This window comes from Schistocerca cancellata, chromosome 10, assembly GCF_023864275.1.
Source record: "Schistocerca cancellata isolate TAMUIC-IGC-003103 chromosome 10, iqSchCanc2.1, whole genome shotgun sequence".
Lineage (NCBI taxonomy): Eukaryota > Metazoa > Arthropoda > Insecta > Orthoptera > Acrididae > Schistocerca > Schistocerca cancellata.
This window is the reverse complement of record NC_064635.1, coordinates 128,131,096-128,140,758: the sequence shown is the minus strand read 5'-3', so window position 1 is coordinate 128,140,758 and position 9,663 is coordinate 128,131,096.

The window sequence follows — 9,663 nt, the reverse complement described above, 5'->3', positions numbered from 1 at the left end:
GAATGGTTAGTCCCAAACGAAGAACTCCCTCCCGGCCATATGGAAGGATGGACGACATGGAAATCTCTTAATAGGCTGCGCTCTGGTGACACGCGATCCAGAGAGAATATGCGCAAATGGGGCCTCTCAAATGAACCGGCGCTTTGTGACTGTGGACACACTCAAACCACCACCCACCTCACGCAGTGTGTGCTGTGCCCAAGCACCTGCACCATGCAGGATGTGATGAACGCCATCCCAGAAGCGCTGGACGTGGCCAGGTTCTGGTCCAAGACTTCATAAAATAAAAAACTTCTTGACCCTGCTTATATATCTGTATACTTTTATACTCTTTTTGTATTTGTTATATACTTGATATGTATGTGTTAATTATTCTGATTTTGTGTACGATGCATCTGACACGATTAAATAAATAAGCGCACAGTGTTTAACACGTTGAGGATCATCTACATGTTCCCATGTTGACCCAAGAACATCGTCAAATGGTTCAAATGGCTCTGAGCACTATGGGACTCAACTGCTGTGGTCATCAGTCCCCTAGAACTTAGAACTAATTAAACCTAACTAACCTAAGGACATCACACACACCCATGCCCGAGGCAGGATTCGAACCTGCGACCGTAGCAGCAACGCGGCTCCAGACTGGAGCGCGTAGAACCGCACGGCCACCGCGGCCGGCAGAGCATCGTCACTTACCATTACAGTGGGCACGGGATTATCGAGATTGGATCGCGGATCAATAGTGAATCGTGTTGCCCGGTCGGATGAATCCCGTTTATTGCCAAACGAGGTCGAAGGCCGTGTTCAGAAAAGCTGTCATCCGGGCGAATGGCTGTTAGAAACATGCAGCGCGCCACGGACGCAGTCTGGTGGGCACAGTATTATGTTGTGAGCGACATCCACCTGGACTTCCGTGGGATCTGCGGTAGTAATGGATACAACTGGGACTACGGGAACGTTATTAGGGACTTCTAATCAAGCTGCGGGCCTATGGGGTATCGTCTCAGTTGTGCGACTGGATTCGTGATTTCCTGTCAGGAAGGTCGCAGTTCGTAGTAATAGACGGCAAATCGTCGAGTAAAACTGATGTGATATCAGGTGTTCCCCAGGGAAGCGTCCTGGGACCTCTGCTGTTCCTGATCTATATGAATGACCTGGGTGACAATCTGAGCAGTTCTCTTCTTGCTGTAATTTACCGTCTAGTAAGGTCATCCGAAGACCAGTATTAGTTGCAAAGCGATTTAGAAAAGATTGCTGTATGGTGTGGCAGGTGGCAGTTGACGCTATATAACAAAAAGTGTGAGGTGATCCACATGAGTTCCAAAAGAAATCCGTAGGAATTCGATTACTCGATAAATAGTACAATTCTCAAGTACACAACTAAGTACCTGGGTGTTGAAATTACGAACAACTTCAGTTGGAAAGACCACATAGATAATATTGTGGGCAAGGCGAGCCAAAGGTTGCGTTTCATTGGCAGGACACTTAGAAGATGCAACAAGTCCACTAAAGAGACAGCTTACACTACACTCGTTCGTCCTCTGTTAGAATATTGCTGCGCGGTGTGGGATCCTTACCAGGTGGGAATGACGGAGGACATCGAAAGGGTGCAAAAAAGGGCAGCTCGTTTTGTATTATCACGTAATAGGGGAGAGAGTGTGGCAGATATGATTCACGAGTTGGGATGGAAGTCATTAAAGCAAAGACGTTTTTCGTCGCGGCGAGATCTATTTACGAAATTTCAGTCACCAACTTTCTCTTCCGAATGCGAAAATATTTTGTTGAGCCCAACCTACATAGGTAGGAATGATCATCAAAATAAAATAAGAGAAATCAGAGCTCGAACAGAAAGGTTTAGGTGTCCGCTCTCCCCGCGCGCTGCTCGGGAGTGGAATGGTAGAGAGATAGTATGATTGTGGTTCGATGAACCCTCTGCCAAGCACTTAAATGTGAATTGCAGAGTAGTCATATAGATGTAGATGTAGATGTAGGGGCCGCCTGTAATCTCTTGTGCCTGATTTCTCCCAGGGGCATAACTGTCCGCATCGCAAGGCCAGAAACGTGCTGCAGTGGTTTGAGTAGCATGAAAGTGAAGTCACGTTGATGTCTTGGCAATCAAACTCCGCTTTATGCATCAGATGAAACCAAACTGGAACGCTATCGCGCGCCAGCTCCGCGCCCACAAACCAACCGCCAATAAATTATGGCAAGTGTGTGACCTGTGCGTTGGTATCTGGTGCCACAAACCTCTGGAAACCTATCAACTACTTGTCGGATCCGTGGCAGGCGGAATCACTGCTAAGTTGCATTCCATAAATGAAGTAACAAGCTTTTAAGTAGGTAGTCATACGCCGGCCCATTTGGCTGAGCGGTTCTAGGCGCTTCAGTCCGGAACCGCACTGCTGCTACGGTCGCAGGTTCGAATCCTGCCTCGGGCATGGATGTGTGTGATGTCCTTAGGTTAGTTCCGTTTAAGTAGTTCTAAGTCTAGGGGACTGATGACCTCAGATGTTAAGTCCCATAGTGCTTAGAGCCATTTTAGGTAGTCATAATATTTTGGCTCAACAGTGTATCATGCTTTCGTTCACATCTTTTATGCAATTTTGCCTCTCGGAGTGGCCGCCCTGTTTAAGGCGCCATGTCACGGATGGTGCGGCCCCTCCCACCGGAGGTTCGAGTCCTCCCTCGGGCATGAGCGTGTGTGTTGTTCTTAGCGTAACTTACTTTAAGTAATGTGTAAGTCTAGGGACCGATGACATTTCAACATTTTTTTAATGATAAAATTATAAACAGCCGACCAGTTGCAGTGCATAAGGAAATTCTTTACCTAGGTTTCGACAAATATAAATTTGTCTTCTTCAGAAGGTAGCAATCTCACATTAGTAAGGACTAATGTACCATAGCCGTTTTTACAATTGTCGGCATAGATCCATGTGTTAAAAATAAAATATAGCCCCAGAATTAGGGTTTGTCACGTAAATATAAAATACCTCATGGATCTTGCAGAGCTCACAACCGATGCAATTTTCTGTGTTTTAGCTCTGCAGGGGGCTTGTCAGTGAGGTGAAACTAGCAATCTAAACAGATTTTTTGCAATCTTGATCTAGGATTTCTGTCCACACGCTTTATTTATTTGTTTATTGTTTATTTAGCCTGACCAGATTAGAGCCTTAAGGCCATCTTTACATCTGACAAGGAACAACAGAAACAAAAAAATATTATGTAACAATCACAATAATATTAATTTTAACTGTGAATAAAACTATATTTGGCAATAATAATAATAAGAATAATCAAATAATAACAGTAACACTAATAATGATGACAAAATAATGGATGAATTAAAAATGATATTGATCAGTTATTGCATGAAAATGGAATAACGATAATTTGCATCCTTAATTAAAATTTAGTCATTTCCAATAATAATAATGACAATAATAGTAACACTAATAATAAAACTACAGAGGAATTAAGGATGACATTGATTAGTGTAGCGATTTGAAGTATTATTTGGTACTAGAAGAAGTGGAAGGAATAATGGAAAAGGAGAGTGAAGTGAAAGTGACAATTATTGCTAGGAAAGAAGAGAATTTCAATAGGGAAAGCTGTAGACAAGAGAAGGAAAAAGTGGTTGGGATGGAGGGGTGATGAGAATGAGCTGTAAGCAGTGGTAGCCACTGTGATGGATCACCAGCTGTCTTTTGGAGTTTCGAAGAATTTTTGTTGTGTTGGCAGAAGAGCCAACACCGTGTTTCGAATGGAGGCCGAAATGCACGCGTTTTAGCTCACGCAGGCTGGCGTGAAGAGGGAAGAACTATTCTGACGTGACGTTTGGAACATGGCAAGGAATTAGAATTCAGAAAGAGGACGTAATTAGTTTGATACTTAACTTTAATCCATTAATGATGAACGTCGCTCTTGACGGTACATGATTCACAGTATTATCTGTTCAGAATACATTCACAGTAACTGAATATGGCACCTTGCTAGGTCGTAGCAAATGACGTAGCTGAAGGCTATGCTAAACTGTCGTCTCTGCAAATGAGAGCGTATGTAGTTGTAACCTCCCCCTCACTTATCGATCTTAATGACAGTGAAAAATTAGACCGCGTGTACGTAATGGAAATTTGGGAAAAGCAATCATCACCGAAGTTAATTTGTAGGTAAAGAGGGAGGAAAGGGTTACATCTAAATGAAAGGAAAAATGCTAATGAAAATGGTGGAAATTAATTTTGAAAAGGGGTAAAGTTAATAAAGAAAGTAAATGTGCGGCCGTTACGTTAACAATTAACTAGCGGTAATTAGATATTTGAGATTTGGGGGAAATTACGGTCGCCAGTCCTAAGGACAATTACTATAGTAACTGAAAAAGAAAGGTTATTACACATATAATTAGCACTAGAAGCGTGGCAACTGAAAGTTGATACGTGTAGTGTGAAAACTGAAAGTTTGTCAGAAGTAATAAATTTCGCTACACTCTGACTTAATTTAGCAAAAGAATTAATAAAACCGGAAAATCGAAAGTTAATTTAGTGACTGAAGTTAATAGTGAGCTTTCTTTCTGAAACACATCGAAATTCAGTAAAATACAGTCAGTCTTGGACTACCTCAACAACCATTTCAAAAACTAATTGAATCTACGCAACTTAGAAATAAGAGATTTAACTTTGAACTTGAATTAAATGATTCTGAGCAATTAACAATAGTAAAATTTAGTACGTACCAAGCTGAGCTGCAGTCACAGGTAAGCTAAAATACGGTAGCAAAACTCGCACTCTTAATTTGTGCTTCAGTAATCTAAATATTGTAGCCAGCTATGAATACCTTAACTGAATTAAAGCAGTGAAATCGAATTATGCTGGCGTTTGAATTTCAACGACACTCGGCTTCATTCCGGAAAAGGAAGGGACCGTGCTTGGTAATGCAATTGGGACAATGAGCAACAAAGGTTCATGCTACGTTGCTGTAATTTAGTTATGAAAGTGGAACAGTTTGAAATGCTGAGGTCTGCCATACAGTTCTAAAACTTTACATGCTTCCAGTCTTCCTTGTTGGTTGATTGAAGGTTTGAAGCCGTCGATCGAGGAGGTGGCGACAGTCACTCATTGTCGGCTGTCGCTGTTGCAGAAGCTGGATGTTGGCGCGCCTTCTTCTCGACACGGTCACCAGGCGCAACGGGCTCTTGACGTGCGCCAGCTAATGCTTCCCGTCCGCGACACTGTGTCAGAAACTATCATAGCAAGGCGAGCGCAATTACATGCTGCCCAACCCCGAAAGCGCGACAACTCGCGGGAGCGTCACACAACAAACCTGCTCCACTGCACCACCCCAGCCGGACTCCCCCTCTGGCCGCGCACCACGCGACAGAGTTAACCCTACCAAAGATCCTAAACACTTTGGTTCTCCACACGACCTATCGATGTATTCGGTCGATAGCATAGTTTTCCCTAGGCCAGACCCAGCGTATAAATACAAATAATATTCACAAAACAAACCAATTATACATCAACATAAATGCATATATATACAAATAGTAAAACAATTACAATATATAAAGACACAGAAACGTCATATCTTCAGGTAACAAAATAAAGGAAAAGAAATTATAGTGCAATAGATGGAAATAGGAGGATATGCATTTCCGGCGTTACATAGTCAGTGAACCATCGCTAGCAAAGTCGGATGTCCAACTGAGGCGAGTGCTAGGGAGTCTCCCTAGACTAGACCTGCCGTGTGGCGGCGCTCGGTCTGCAATCACTGATAGTGGCGACACGCGGGTCCGACGTATACTAACGGACCGCGGCCGATTTAAAGGCTACCACCTAGCAAGTGTCGTGTCTGGCGGTGACACCACAATTTTCATTTCCCTAATATTCTGAGGAATATTGTTACGAATTCGTGTTCATGATGCAGAAGATTATTTAGAAAACATAGTGGTGTTGTGTGATGGTACAAAGAGGGTTATACTTTGCTGTGAACGAGTATGCTGTGTTCTTCAGATGGTAGCATGAAGATTGAAGGTAAACAGCAAGGAGTGCAATGATTTAGAAAGCGACGCAGCAAGGCTTATGGGCACATAGATGGTTCAAATGGCTCTGAGCACTATGGGACTTAACATCTGAGGTCATCAGTCCCCTAGAACTCAGGACTACTTGAACCTAGCTAACCTAAGGACATCACACACATCCATGCCCGACGCAGTATTCGAACCTGCGACCGTAGCGGTCGCGCGGTTCCAGACTGAAGCGCCTAGAACCGCTCGGCCACGCCGGCCGGCTATGGGCACGTAGCCGCGTTAATTGTTCATGGATATGATCTCTCACCTCCAGAGGAAATACTTTTTTCATATTTCTGTCAGGGCGAGACCTCCTTACAGACTGCAGCTGTGTATTCAGACTAGTCTGACTGATGGTCCAGAACCATCACCGAGTTCTTTGCGGAAGAAGAAGGTTATATGCTATTTAGGATTTAGCGACCGAGATTGCTTTCGTTTTAGATGGGTTAAGTTTCAAACCTATTTTCTGCGCCCATCTCGCAGATGAATCAAAATGCTAGTGGTTAATCTATCTATATCCGAATCCCGCTCCAGCTACTGCCGGGTCTGGGTGCTGTCCATTTGGCTCGGTCCTCCCACCACTTTTCTTCCTCCACTTGCTGCCAGGTCACACCTCTCCTTTCTACAGATATTTTCACTCCTATTTTCCACCGTGTTCTTGGGCGCCCTCTAGGTCTTTTCCCATCCATCTTTAGTTCTTCCATAATTTTGGGGAGTCTCTGCCCATGCATCCTCTTAACATGCCCATACCATCTTAATCTCTTTCCTTCAATTTCTTCTCTCATACTTTCTTGTTTCAGGTCCTTTCTAATCTCTACATTCCTTACTCTGTCCATTCTTGTTTTTCCCTTAACTGCTCTGATAAATTTCAGTTCTCCCGCTTGCAGTCTGCTCCAGTCCCTTTCTGTCATTGTCCATGTTTCTCCACCATAGGTGACAATAGGGATGTAATAATTCTTATACATAAGGAGTTTTGCTCTTTCTGAAACTTCATTATTCCAAATCAGGTGTTTTATTATTTGGTAGAAATTGCCCCCCTTATGTAACCTCCTATTAATTTCGTTATTATTCTTCCATCCCTAGAAATTTCACTCCCTAAATAAGTGAAACTTTCTACCACTTTTAGGGGTTCTCCATTCAGGGTAATATTTCCGTTGATCCCTTTCTCTCTTCCAAATACCATTACTTCACTCTTATCTTTATTTATTTTTAATCTATACCTTTTCATTATTTCTTTCCACGCACCAAGCTGTAACTGTACATCAACCTCTTTATCACCCCATATTACCATATCATCTGCAAAAATCATCTTTTTGTCTTTTTCTTTTACTGTATCTTTAACTGCCCTATTCATTCCCTCCATCACAACATTAAAAAGTGCAGGAGATAGAATACTTCCTTGCAGATAGGGTGTCCATTTACTTATCTTTTCATTTCTAGCAAAGCTGCATGGTCACCAAAGGTATCTGTTCTTTCGGGAACAGATACTACCGTCATATAGAGTTAAAATATGGCTTCCCGGCCATTGACCTTCTTGTGTGCGAACGCACACGATATGCCCAAACTCGTTCGGGACTTGGTAGATTAATCTGCCACGAGTAATGAGTATGATGGGCAAACATCTATTAGGCGCTCTACGAATGCAGTGGTGTGGACATGTTGGGAATGTGGGTCTCACGGGGAGCGTGCAAGGGATAAGTTCCTGCAGGCGCACTATCCTCTGTGCCCTCGGTAGGTCAGATGGCTAGCCGGCACGATAGCTCAGCGGTCAGAGAGCCGGTTGGCCTCTGTAATAAAAAAACAGAGTGGAAGGATCAACAAACGAACTTGAACGGATGTCATTGGGACGTCCGCAACGACCAAACACAACGATCAAAAAAAAAAAAAAATAAATAAATAAAAGATGGATAGAGCGTCTGCCATGCAAGCAGGAGATCCCGGTGGGGGCACACATTTTCGTCATGTCCCCAATGAAGTACACAATGCCTGTTTGGAGCTAGGGGTGTCCATTTACTTATCATTTAGTAACTATGTGCTAAAGTTACGTGTCTGATTTATTAATCTATGGATTTTTGTGATATTATTATCTTTACATTGTTAAGCGTTGCTATTATCTTTACCTGGTTACCGTGCTTAATTCACAGACATACACTACTAGACAGCAATATCGTGTACAGTATCATTACTGTAACTGAAGCCAGCTCTTTAGAATCGCAGTACAGCCCCTAGTGCAAAGTACGTGTAAACGGCTGTTTTCTCATAAAACAGACGTAATAAATGTGCACAAACAGGCATAGCTATGTTAACTTTAGAGTTATGGGATAATGATCAATACATGCGTCGTGTTTGGCTGTTATTTTCGTACAGCAGGCGGAAGAGATGTATGCCATTTGATTAAGAAGCGTAAAATATTAGTAAACTTGTACCCAAACTCTTTCATTTGTGTCACTTTCCCCTTCCCTTAATGGTGTTATATGGGTTGACTGTTACATGACCAACTGTACTTGCTTTACCGTACATTTATTCTCCGAGCGCCTTTTCCCCCCTTCTTACTCAGTCTACTATTTATTTAATAAACTAGGAGCATGTACGTAAAATGCGTTAAATAAACACTTCAAAGTGTCACCTGTAAGAAAAAAACGAGAAAATAATTACGCAGAAATAGTAGAAAAAAGGACAAATTAGTAGGGATATAATCGCTAATGTGAGGCAAATTCGGTGTTTTTCGGACACTTGCAAAAGTACTAGCGTACTGTCAAGTCGTTTTGCAAGACTATCACTGCAAAAATGTACGTTAGGCTCTGTAATACTATAAAGTGCCGTATCATACCGAAAACTACCAAAAATCGAGTGCATCTGAACTGTGACACCTATGGCAAAGAAGCAGGATGTAATATCACTTGCCCTTAAAAGTTACGTAGCTGGTCTATTCCCGGTATCAAATGGATACTGTTAAAATGTCTGCGCAACATACATAAATAATCCACGACACGTACGAAAAGAATCCGTCTGTATTAGGGATGTAGTGACATTCTAACTATACAGGACGCTATACGGACAAACACACGACGTCCCGGGAACACGTGACCTGGCCGGCAATATATGTTGACAACACAAAATCTGTTCTGCGCATGTGAATGCTCACTCCAGAGATATTTACTCTATGGATTTTACTAGTGTTATTATCTTTGTATTCCTTACTGGTGGTATTATTATCTTTGTATTGTTTACAGGTGATATTATCTTTGCCTGAATTAATAATTCACGATGGCTTTCAACGATTTCACCGAAGTTTTCGATGTATTACTTATGTTTTCATTCACGTTTTTCATTTATTGAAATCTTCGAAAAAGATCATGGATAAATAATCTAAGCAAAATTAATATCACCAACAAAGAATACAAATAACAATAGCTTGGTACTGACCATAGTGTCGAAGTAAGCCGTGAGAACAGCTCAATAAAGTACTATTATAGCAATGTTATTGGTTAAAGCTATGTAATGTAAGATATTTACAAAACTGCAGGCCCAGGAGAAGTAAACAAAAATTAAGTTTGTTCGGGACCCTCAGAGCGCGAATTCTACTCGCACAGGACAATTTTTTT